This window comes from Cavia porcellus, unplaced genomic scaffold (genome assembly GCF_034190915.1).
Source record: "Cavia porcellus strain 051 isolate PalLab524CR breed Dunkin Hartley unplaced genomic scaffold, mCavPor4.1 scaffold_1, whole genome shotgun sequence".
Classification (NCBI taxonomy): Eukaryota; Metazoa; Chordata; class Mammalia; order Rodentia; family Caviidae; genus Cavia; species Cavia porcellus.
In genome coordinates this window covers 47,146,837-47,159,828 of record NW_026947484.1, presented here as the reverse complement: position 1 = coordinate 47,159,828, position 12,992 = coordinate 47,146,837, and positions in this window count along the sequence as shown.

The following is a 12,992-nucleotide window of genomic DNA, read 5'->3' as shown; positions in this document are numbered from 1 at the left end:
AATACTTAACAAAAAGAAGCTTTTTTACAGGTAACAAAATTGTGCCATATAATCTCCCAGATGTCCACAGCACATGTAAGAACTTATATCTTAACTTTATTATCATCTATAATCTCATATTAATGGAAACACCTTGCAGCAAAGGTTTAGAATCATATAAATAAATCTACCAAAACTGATCTAATATTGTCAAATTTTGAACACATTTACTTTTTGTCAAACCTGCTGTTTTTAGTACTATAACCAAGACAAATAAAATTCACATCATCTCGTGCTTTTTATAACTTACAATATACCTCCAAGTTTTATCTTTTTTTTTATATTCTGGCACAGCCAGATATTTTTACTTGAAAACAAACCACTTTATTTTTTCTCCTTTTTACTATTACCAGTCAATTACCTTTTTTCTCGTTTCTCAGACAACATTAAAACTCACAACAGAACCTTGAAGTCACCTTCTAGTAGTCTAAATCATATTTAATTATTTTATGTCTTTTTACCACATTAAAATGCTGTTTTTTTTTAAAAACTATAACCTTTTTACTGGCTCAATTACAGTATGACCTGGTTTTCACTTGGTAAAGTTGATATGATTCTTAATAACCATAGATATACATATATATGTGCACATGTTTACATTTTCACCAGAGAGAAAAAAATACTCCTTTTAAAAGGCATGCTGAGGTTGCAAGCAATCAATTGAAGTCTTACATATTAAACAAGGCGCCACAACATTAAAGACACAAACAAAGGGAGCTTCTTGCATAGTTTGGTGAGCTAAAGGAAATAATTTTTCTTATCATGAACCTTGAATCTAATAAGCCATATGGATCCTGCAACAGAAATGGGCAACAAGCCCCTAAGTTAGTAACAAGTTTAAATAGGCAACCAAGGAGAGGGCGGAGGAAGGAAGGGTTTTACCCACGGTGGGGGCTCCTCCCTGAGGTCCTGTCATACCAAGATGTAGGCGACCTGGTCGGGGTGGCCCTCTCGTCCGGGGCGGAAGATGATGTTCTTAACTGCTAAGATGAGGGGAAGGTGGAAAGTCCCCTCCGGTGGCCAACCCACGGAGAATGTGGGCCACTCAGACGAGCAGAAAGTCTGCCATTTACTTTTTTAACCTGTAAGGAGAGATTGTGAGCCCTCTCTCGAACCTCCGACCAATGGTCGAGGGTGAGGGACAATGGGGATGATGTCGTTTGTCCCATGATGTTCTGAAGACAAAGAGTGGTTAGCGTACGCGCGACACAACAAATAACCGATCACAACAGTCACAACACACAGGACAAACAGGCCGGCCACCTCACTCTCACGCATTACTTTCACATCAGACGAGTCACCTTAGGGGGTGCCTCCAGATTGGCCCGGACGGACCACAGATTGGGAATGAAATTCCCCAGATTGGCCCAGACGGACCACAGATTGGGAATGAAATTCCCCAGACCAATAGGAAAATCCTATCGCAGACGGTGAGTCACGGAAAACCGTGTGGGGCGTCCCCCGATCACCCAAGAACAGAATTTGCCCCTGAAGTAGAGCCGGGAGTTCGGCCTGGGGCGAAAGGAAACAGCGGATCGATCCAAAATGAAAGTAAACAAAAACCGGCTGTACTACTTACCCCAGAGAGGTGCCGTTGGGGTCTCCCTCTGCGAGGAGGTCTGATCTCAGTTTGATCTCGCTGGGGCCTCCAAATGTAAGGACCGGCATCGCAGGGAAGAAGACCCCAAGGACTCAGCTCGTAGTGAGGAGTAAAAAGTTTATTTCCATGCGCATGGGGTCCCCCAGGCAAACAAGTGCAGAGGGCCCCGAGGGGGAATTGTGTAGGGTTTTTAAGGGCGCAAGCAGGAGGCAAGCAAGTTTACAGAAGCAGATTGCATTGGTTAATTTTGAGCAGCATAGGACTTGGCAGAAGTTGATTGGAGGGGTTTGGGGTTGAGTAACCATGGAGACTGGGGGTCCTAGCACAGTCACTATGTGCCCAGAACAGAACAGTTACTTGTCTTACTTATCTCGTTGAGACAGAACAACCTTGCAGGTGCATTTTTTTTTTTTTTTTTTGCTCGGTTCTGATAGCTCTGGGGAGTTAGGCATTCCTTTCTGCTCTGCTCTGATAGCTCTGGGGAGTTAGGGAGTTAACCCTTTCAACCCCACCTGTGTGAAGTTATTAGCAGAAGCAGGCAGTTCCTGTGAGTTTAACTTACCTGGTGCACTCACACAACAGGATGCTCTAAACTCTTCTGGGAGTGTCCCAATCCAGTCCTAGCACCTGGGCCACCACACAGTGTCTCACATGAGGAAGGCACCGTCATCTTAGCATAAGAGAATCTCAGAAACACGAGTTTTCACGATGTTCAGCTTGGTGGGAAATAAAGTACCATGAGCCAGAAGCAGCAGGCACAGACCTACAATGATGTCACACAGCCTTCCTTAGCTAAATTCTCATTTTGAACTCCAGGAACCAAATAGATGGAGATTTATTAAAATTTCCAACTATTCACATTTTTGTCATCCACATGCCCAAACTCAAAAACCTAATAGATTCAGAGTGTGAAACTCCTGAAAACCGATAAGCGAATGGGAGAGAACTGAACAGGAAAAGTAGGGGAAAAGATTTGAACAAATCCTTCATAGGCAGGGATAGCCAAAGGCCGAGCAACGTAGAAAGGTGTATCAGTGATATGCAGGTTAAAGTCATAGAAGGTCTATTATGGACCAAACTTATCATCTGGCAATTACATTTACAGTTATATCCTTACTAGAAATGCATGCATTCATTTCAAAAAGACATGTAAAACAATCTTTATTACTATTTGTAGTAATCCCCATCAAAAATCCCTCAAAAATCATCTACAATGGAATGAGTTAATGTATTGTGGTAGAGTCATACAGTACAATACCATACACTACAGCAAAGAGAATAAGCAAAATATAGTTCTGAAGAGGGTGGCTGAATTCATAAGCAGAGCGCTGAGTGGAAGAAATCAAACCCACACTGAATGATTCCATTTATATGAAGTTTAAAAGTGAAGAGATTATTATACACTATTAAAACTCAAGAAAGTGGTTTCCCCTTGTAGTAAGCTGGTAGTTAAAAGGCAACCATAGAGAGGTCTGAGATTCTAGTAGCACCATACTCTGTTTTTACTCTGGGTGCTGGTTAGTTAGAGATGCAAATGTATTCCACGGTCTACTTACAATTTGTGTACTTTTCTATATATATATTATACTTCAACAGAAATTTGAAACTTATGGAGACATTGAAAAAGACCTAAGTAAACTGGGAAATACACCAAATTAATTAACAGAGACAATAAAATCCCAATGAAAATCCTGATTTTTGTAATTTTTGGTGAAACTTAGAAAATTTATTTTAAATTTTTAAAATTTCTTTTTTTTTTTTTAAATTTTTATTTAAGGAGAAAAGAGAAGAAAGAAAAAAAAACAGTGAAGGGGTACAAGTTATACAGATTTACAGAATAAAAAAATGCGCAGTAGGAAATCACTAGTTAATGGATTACATATTGCCATCTTAGAAATAATTGTTCAAGTCACAAAATTAAAGCTTGTAGAGTGGACATTCCAACAATGATACTGCAAACAGTTCTGTTCAATGATCCAATAAAACTCTGTGATATCATTTTCTATCTTATACTTTTAAATATACCTGCAGTTATATAGTTTAGAGCACTTTCTTTTCCTCTCTTTTGTACAGTGACTATTACACATTTTGGGTTTCATTGCTCCCACGGTTCTTGTTGCTTTTTTGGAAGAGAGTAAAACCAAATGTGACATAACAGAACAGAATCGGTCAAGTCAAAAGGGTGGACATAATAGATAATATAAAAACATAATACAAGATGATCAACAATGGTTACCATAATGCCTCCCGCTATTTCTAATAGAATTGCCTATATCATTAGTTGTAATACAATTGAACAAAACCGTAAAGAATAAAATCGACAAAACCAAAACATTGGAGATATTGTAGGTCTTCAAAAGTAGATAAAAGTCAACGAGAATGGGCATTATAATGAATCTCATTATCTTCTCAGCTGATGCCTAAACTTTCGAACCTGATACTATCCAGCAAAACAGAATATAGGAACCTCAGTCAAAAACAAGATGGTGAGAGTAATACAGGGCTTCAAATCGAGATAATAGAAAGTCAAAGTGGGTTACTATATTATATCCTGCTATATTTTTCCCTGTAATTAAATGGATAAAAATAAAAAAGTAAATAATGGAGTGGAGATTGAGAAAAAAGAGGGCATAACAGCGAAACAGGGCAGATCAAAACATAACCATTTAAGCAGAATAGTGTTTCACCACCAGCTAATCCTGACCCAAAAATAGTTACCATATTGACTCCCTCCCTGAAGTCCTTGAGTACAACTTCATATACTGTAGCATTAAGTATATCAAAACAATGTAAATCCATTTAAGAGAATGACAGCATTATAGAGTATTTAGAATCGACTAACAGAAAATGAACAATGGTCTCTGTATAATCTCCTTGTCTTTAAAAGGTTTTTTCTTATACTATCATACATAGCAAAATCCAATAAGATACAACCTGTTTAGACCATTGGAGACAGAAGAACAAAAGCTAGATGAGACTTCAAAACAAGATGGTACTAAATCAGCATTACCTATTAAGATGTCATTTTCTCCAAAAAAAGCTGTTCCTATCATCCAATCTTCTCTGTCTCATTTCTGTTGAGCTCTTTTTCTGTCAGTAGCTGTCAGTTTGTCTTCTTCGTTTTGTTCTCTGCTCTATTCGTTGTGGCCTCCCCGCCCCTATTTCTGGGTTCTTTGTATTTTTCTTTTTTTAGAATATCCTGCAATACTTTCTGTAGGGTTGAATTGGTGGTTGCAAATTCCCCCAGTTCCTCTTTATCTTGGAAGCACCTCGTTTTTCCATCAATTTCCAGGGACAGTTGTGCAGGATATCTCAATCTTGGCTGTAGATTATTATCTTTCAAAGCTTGAATTATTTCTCCCCATGTTCTTCGTGATTTGATGGTTTGTGAAGAGAAATCGGCTGTAATTTTGATGGGTCTTCCCTGGTAAGTGATCTGTTTCTTGTCTCTTACAGCTTTTAATATTTTGTTCTTGTATTGAATTTCTGGAATTTTTATTATTATATGCCTGGGTGTTTCTCTGTTAGGGTTGTAGGTAGCTGGGGTCCTGTATGCCTCATACATTTGAGTATCTTTACCTTTTGCTAAATTAGGAAAATTCTCCTGGATTATTTCTGTGAGTAGCTTTTGTAGTTCACTTGTTTGTGTCCCTACTTCTTCTTTTATGTTCTTAATCCTTAAGTTATGGCTCCTCTTATCATCTTCTTGTCTTTGTATTATTGCTGTGTGTTTCTTTGTTATTTTTAAGAAGTTTTTCATTTCATTCTCCCATGTTTCAAGTCTGCCCTCCAATTCAGATAGTCTGTCCTTAGTTTCTTTCAAGCTGTTATGCCAGTCTTGGGTAGACTTCTTGATTTCTTGATAGTCCCTTTGCACCTGCTTCACATACTCAATGCTTTCTCTGTTTTCTCCATCAAGCAATTCTCCCCTCTTTTTCTGTTCTTCCACTCCACCATCTGCTTTTTCCTGGGTGGTGCTTAGCATTTCTCTAACTATTCTGCATACTTCTAGCTTCAGGTCATTGATAACTTCATTCCTGAATTGGTCTATGAGGCTCTCTAAATGGCGCTTAATGTATATTGGTACAGTGTCCACTATTGCCTGATTCTCAGGATTGGGGGTCGAGGAGCCTTTTTTGTTGCTTCCCTTCCCCATATTTTCTGTTCCTTATAAAATGTAATCTTACACAGGAGGCCCGGCTTCCCTGCCTGTCAGCCACAGCTTGATCAAATTGCGCTGGCTAGTTGTTCCCGCTCACCTCTGCGCCCCAGGGAGTTGCGGAGGAGGCAGCCTACGCGGAAGTCGGTCGCTCCTCCGGGCCACTGTCAGGCTCTGGGATCTGGGTTGGGCCAGCCTAGAAAGTCCGCGAGCAGCGTCCCTCCGGCCAGGCACCTTTCACCAATCCCGTCCGAGAGGGAAACGTGCGGCTGCAGTTGGCACCGCGCCCTGCTCTTACAGGACTGCCCGCGCCCAGAAAATCCTCCGCTGGAGTCAAACTGCGGTAGGGAGTCAGTTCCTCGCTCACCTCGCCACCAGTCAGCCTTCCTCCCTGTCTGTCGCGTTTCCGACTCCGTTCCCAGACTCCCGTTCCCCGAGCTCCGCGGTCGCGTTTCTCCTTGCCGAGCAGCTGTGGAGGTAGCCGGGCGCTTGGCGGCGGGAAATCCAAACCGCGGTTTCCAATGGCGCGGAGTCGAGCCTCCACACCGAGATTTTTCTGTTCCTATTTTAGCGCCAGGGCTGTATTCCAAGTTGGATTCTCTCAGCCCAGTTCGTTCCTGAGTCAGCAGAGCATATCTCTACTGGTTCGTATCTCCTTAGTCCGCATCATTCCTGGCCTCTGAGCCGAGCCTTTAGAGAGCGTTCAGCAGTTGCTGTTGTCTGTCCGCCATGTTCTCCAGAGTCCAATTTTTAAAATTTCTACAAAAATACAAATCACTAAAATTATCAGGGTTCACTTGAAAAAGAACTAGGTAGAAGGATTTAAAGTACCAGGTATTATAAAATTACGGTGACTAAGACAATAAACCAACAAAATAGAAAGATACAATTTTGGACACTTAGTATGTGGCAGAAATGATATTTAATGTGGGAAAGGATAAACTTTTGATAAATGATTGTGGGACATTGTTATTATGTGATAAAAGTACAGAATTATCTACTTGATATACAAGATAAATCTACATCATACCTTATACAAAATAAATCATAGATGGATTAAAATTCAAGAGAGAAAGGCAAAACTAATGTATAGTAATATAATATTTCATCATTCCAAGTTCAGAAAATATTTAAGACATAAAAAGATTATCCATATGAATTAAGTGATAATAATTTCCATTTATTAAAAGTCATAAAGAGAGTAGAAAGACAGACTACAAAATGGGAAAAGGGTTTTGTAAACAGTGGGTATAGTGTCTACAAATCAGTGTGAAAAGATAGACATTATATTAAAAACTTAGGTAAATGCTTTACATAACAAACATTTCCAAGAAGACAATAAATGTATGAAGGGTGTAAAACATCATTATTATTAACAGAGCAAATACATTAAAAGCCGAGTGAAGCACCATTACAAATTTACCAGAATGAAAAAGATCAAATCTGACAAATAAAAATTGTTGGCAATGATGTCAAGCAGTAATAACTATCAATTAAAACCAGTAGTGTAAACCGGAAAACAACTTTTATGATATGAGAAAATTTCAAGGAGGCATATACCGTACAATCCTGCAATTTTGCTCCTGGATATGTGCTTTAGAAATGCTCTTGCACCATGTCCAAAACAGGATATTATTTGTAAGAGGCAAATCCAGAAGCAACCCAACTGGTCATCGAGGCATGTGATATATTCATGCAACAGAATAGTATTTGGCAATGCAAATACATGAACCACCGCTACACAAACAGTGAGGATGACTCTCACATCCGTGATGCTGTGGAGATCACCTAGACCTGCTTTGCTGAGTCAGTGCTCATCTCCCTCTGCGTCTGTCCATATCGGTTGCCAAGAGTTCAAACTTTCCCTTCAGCTCATGGCTCAAAGGGGCCTTCCAGGACACATTGGTCAAATACACATTGATATCCATCACCAGTGTCTCTGTGGGACCAATACTGTGATGTCCTTCAAGCACTGAGTCCCCTTGGGGTCAAGGTAAAGCTGAGCCCTGTTCCTTTTTTTCTGCCCTTATCTACCTTGTTACCTTCACTTACAGATCACCTACTCCTAAGTCCTTGTCCTAGGCTCTACCAACAAGGCACCTGTCCTGAGACCTGCTGTTATACTGAGACAAAGACAATAACTATATACATAAGCAATAAAGAAAAACAAAGGACATAATTTCTCAAAAGCATAATTTTTCTCAAGGGGCAGAGCAGTTTTCAGGTTAGGTGCACAGAGGGTTCTGGTATAGACAATGTGTTTATTCACATGCAAGATGTCTACATGGATATTTACTTTATGATTCTTAGACCATACGTGCATCTTATATGCATTCGTTAGTAAGCGTGGCACATGCCAAGAAAGAATGGTCATGTAATTAGGAGAGGGTTTTTGGTTCCAGTTTAAATAGAAATGTCTTTTCTAATCTTTCTCACCTTTGTTGAAAATTTCCTTGTAGTGTACTGTAGAATCGGTTTATAAATATTTCATGTGTCATTTTTTAATAAAATGTTATGGATTTGTATATAATTTGATATCCATTAGTTTAATGATACCTAAAATAGTTGTATTAGCTAATGATAAAAGCCGAAAAGTTATAGTAGCTTAAAACATTTCTTATTTCAGGATTTTGGGGTCAGGAATCTCTGCACAATTTACCTGAGTCTTCTGACTCAAGTTTTGTCTTAGTTACTTTTCTCCTGTTGCTGGGACAAAATACCCAACACCCAAAGTTAAAGAGGGAAAGTTTTAGTTAGCTCACAGTTTGTAGAGATTTCAGTCTGTAATCAGTAGATTTCAAGGCAGGGTGGCCAGGCATAAAGAGTTCAAGTCTACAGAAGACAGCAAAAGTAACAAGAGCAAAAGTGGGGAACAAACCTATTTTCCTTCCTTATATTCTAAGCAGGCTACCCACCCTAAGGCAGGTGTAGCACTCACACACACCATCTCCACACCCTCTTCTTGCATGGCTCAGAATGTTTACAAAGTAAGGACACTTTGTTACTTAGTTAAGCTTCTATAAGCTTCTAAACTTCTCAAGTTGATACAATAAATCAACCATTACAACATCCTGGACTGTAAACAGTGCCCAAGGGCATGTCCTCTATACCCTAAGAAGTAGACCTGTTGAGTTTCTTAGTTAAGCTTCTAAGCTTAAATTGACACAATCTATCAACTGTTACAGGTCTCTGGCAAGGCTGCAGTAAGGAATATAAAAGAAAGAAATTCTCTATGTCGCAGCAATATAGATGAGCCTTTCTTTTGGAAATAATCCTATCAAACAGCTGGGTCACAAATTTACATCTAATAGTCAGAGATGTTGCCCTTGACTTTGAGACTGGGGCTCTTTCTGAAACATGGTTCATTTTCTTTCCCCACAGTATTATTTCACATATGGTGGTTACCTTTCAAAGTCACTTGTTGGTCTGAGGTTTGAGTGGCTCTGGAGAAGCCTTTTTGTTCCTGTGGGTGCCCCTGGTCTCCCGATGTGAATTATAGATGAATTACCGTATTGTAGTCTATACTTACCATCCATCCTAAACATATACTTTATCTATTTGATAAAAATCTGAGTGATGTGGCAATAAAAATGCAAGTATATTAAAATGGAATATTTTTCTATTTTTTCTACCTTAATTGGGGATGAGGTATGAAAACAATGAAATTTTGATTTCTTTACTACTTCTTTAATACTTTTTCCTTTATGTTTTATTGCCATAATAACTCAATGACCTAAAGAGTTCACTGTTGATTATATTGTAAAGCTGCATGCTGATTTGTGTGTGTGTGTGTGTGTGTGTGTGTGTGTGTGTGTGTGTGTGTGTATCTTTTTGAGATAGGGTTTCACTATGCAGCTTAGGCTGGCCTTGAACTCACCTCGTAGTCCTGGCTGGCCTCCAATTCACAATGATCCTCCTGCCGCAGCTTCCTGAGTCCTGGGATCACAGGTGTGTGCCATCATGACCGGCTAGTTTTTAAAAACCATTTTAAATTCATTGCCTTATTTTCTGTTTTACCTAATGTTAACTTTTAGTTCACATACGAAGGGTAGATTTTTGGTCTAGTATTTTATGTTTTTAAAAATCAAAAATATCAATTTAGATGGGCCAATCACAGTCAGTAAATCATTCTTTTTAAAAAGTAAAATGAGGGCCAGGGATTTAGCTCAGTGGTGTAAGTTCCTGCTTAGCAAATGTAAAGTTGTGAGTTTGATCCCCAGTACCAAAAAACAAACAAACAACCTAAAGAGAACTTGGATGTTTTTAAGATTGTAGAATGAAATCGAATATTACCCATTCAACCAATTGTGTTGTTTGACCTTTACTGTGTCTTATTCCTCCATTATGCTGTTAAGAAATTGATGTCAGCAACTTACCAACTTCCTCATTTGCCCAAGTGTGTATCTAACCTGCTAGACTAACCTCCAACATCAATGATCTGATTTGGGGCCTTGTTGATTCAAAATCTAAGCTTCATACTGCAGCACATGGTAACATTTTGCACTTGTGAGTTTTAACTTTATCCTGTTTTTCCATTGAGATTCCTAGTATTTTCTATGAATGTAAGATCCTCCTAAGCCTATAAGCTCAATTTAAAATATACTTTCTGATCAGATTTTTACTCAATTCAGGTTTAATGTACTCCCTGGCATTAGCATTGAATTAACAACAGCAGCAATGACAAAATTAAATGTATTTCTTCTCCCTTCTTGACACTGTAGTAAATATGGCAGGTTCTAAATGCCTTTGTTGTAAATATTTCCAAGACTGAGTGAATTCTGAGTTCATTCAAGTTTTTCATGGTCTGAGGATTGGACTGTTCACCTTGCAGATAGTTGGAGACCTGTGGATTTCACTGCAGTGGGTAATGGTGCAGAGGTAGAGAGGAGAGCCCTAATCACTGCTTACCTGTAGGCTAGGCTCTGCCTCCCCGCCACCCCCCCCCCCAACAGCCATGCCAGCAATCCCAGCCTCCTGGGAAAGAGTAATTCCAAGGGGAGGAATTGTGGACCTGCTCCTCATGCTGAAAGGAGGCCGAGAGGTTGCATTTTCCATACGTTCTGTACAATGATACTGCTGCCGGCCGAGGGTCAGGCTTGGAGCACAGATGGGCCTGGAGCACGGGAATTCTCAATCAGAAGCAGATGATGAGGCCTGCATGGCTGCAGAAGGTCCAAGGCCACTCCTGACTTTGGTGTTGACAGGATTTCTCTGCTCCTCAGGAATGCGTGGCCCAAAAGGCCTTTGAAGAATGTGTGGCACTCACTTGACAATCCTAATATTTGCTTCCTCCTGGGCCTGGCTAGGTAGAGTATTTCAACTACACACCATATCCCAGCAACTTCATTTCAATGTGTAACTGCAATCTGCCACCTAGATAAACAGGGAACCTGAGGAGAACAGCGCAGGGATCCTAAGAGGGGCTCCCTTCTCTTGAGCTGCAAGGAAGCTGAGCAGGGTGTGCCTGCATTTCACACCCTCACAGCCTCAGCAGGGAGCCCTGGGCCAGTGCACAGACTGCACAACTGCACAGGGCCCCACATGAGCACTCCCAATCTCTCTGGTGCCCCTATCCCCTCACCCCAATCACAAGCCACGCCACCAGCAGATCCAGCCCAATTCCATCTGGCCGCCTCTAGAGCAGCGACCCTCTGTCTGCCCACTCCTTGTTTCGATGCCTTTTATAACCTGCTCCTCTTTCAGCCGCCTCTCCTTCCCATTGTGTCCTAAATCTCAAGCGTCTGCCAAAGGAAGCTACCAACTAAGCCCGGACTCACATTCCTCTTTTCCTCCTGCGTTCCCTGGTGCAGGCCTTTCCTTTAGACCGAGAGCTCATGCCCTGCTCTTTCTTCCTTTTTGCTCTGTCCACTTCTTCATTCTCTCAAAATAGGATTTCATGAAGTACACTGTGTGTGTGTGTGTGTGTGTGTGTGTGTGTGTGTGTGTGTGTGTGGTGTGTTTCAGAAGAAATGTAACTAGGGCTGGGGATTTAGCTCAGTGGTATAAGCACCTGCCTGGCAAGTGCCTAGTCATGAGATCAACCCTCATACCAAAAAAAAAAAAAAAAAAAAAAAAAAAAAAGAAATGTAACTAGTCAGGGATGGTGATACAAGTGTAATCCCAGCACTGTGGGAGGCTGAGGCAAGAGGATTTTAAATTCTAGTTCAGCCTGGACAATTTAGTGAGACTCTGTCTCCAATCAATCAATCAATCAATCAATTAATTGGTCAAGGTTGGGATGGAACTCAGTGCAAAGGGTCTGGTTCAATCCCCTATAATAAGGAAAAAGACTTGAAAAAAATTTTAAAAAGCACAAACTGCTGATTATTTTGTGGTTTGGGGATTGAACCCTGGGGCTTCATAACAGGATATATTCCCAACTCTTTTTAATTTTTAGTTTTGAGACAGGGTCCCTCTAATTATCTAAGTTGTTAGAGCTGGGCTCTACCTGTGATCCTACTGCTTCAGCCTCCAGGGTGCTAGGATTACAGGAGTGTGATATGATGCCTGGTTTTAAGGTATTTTCTACACGTGCATATTTGTAGATTCTACTCTAAAATAGTTTGTCCTATGCTGCTTTTACTTATTATGTCTTCTTAATATTTGTTAATCATTTGAAAAGACCTTTAATGACTGAATGTGTTTGCATAAATATGTGTTTGTGTGCAAGTTTGTTTTTGTCCTCATTCTGGTCATTTTTTTTTTTTTTTTTTTTTTTTGCTATTACAAATTATAAGCCACAAAGGAAAGTTTTGAGTGTGATCTGACAGTCCTGCTATTCCTGGGAGATGGTTCTGGCAGGAGATTACTAGAACAATAGAAAAGGACACTTTGGGTCCTAACCACACATTATCACTTTACCATTAAGGGTGCACAAATTTACAAACCCATCAGGGGAGCACGAATGCTCCTCCTTGTTTTTCTATGTCATAATTTTTTCCTTTGGTTCTCGGTCATTTGATTTTACTTTTTTGTTTCTTTGGTTTGGTGGGACATGTTTCTACATTTATTAACCATCTGTATTGCATCTTACGTACCATATTTCTTTGGGTGCCCTATGCAGTTTCCAGTTGGAGTTATAATCTATACCTTGAGACCATAATGTTATGTGAAATAAATCAGACACACAAGCTTAAATATTGCAGTTTCATTTATATGAGAAACCCAACATATAAATTAGAGAGCAAAATAAAA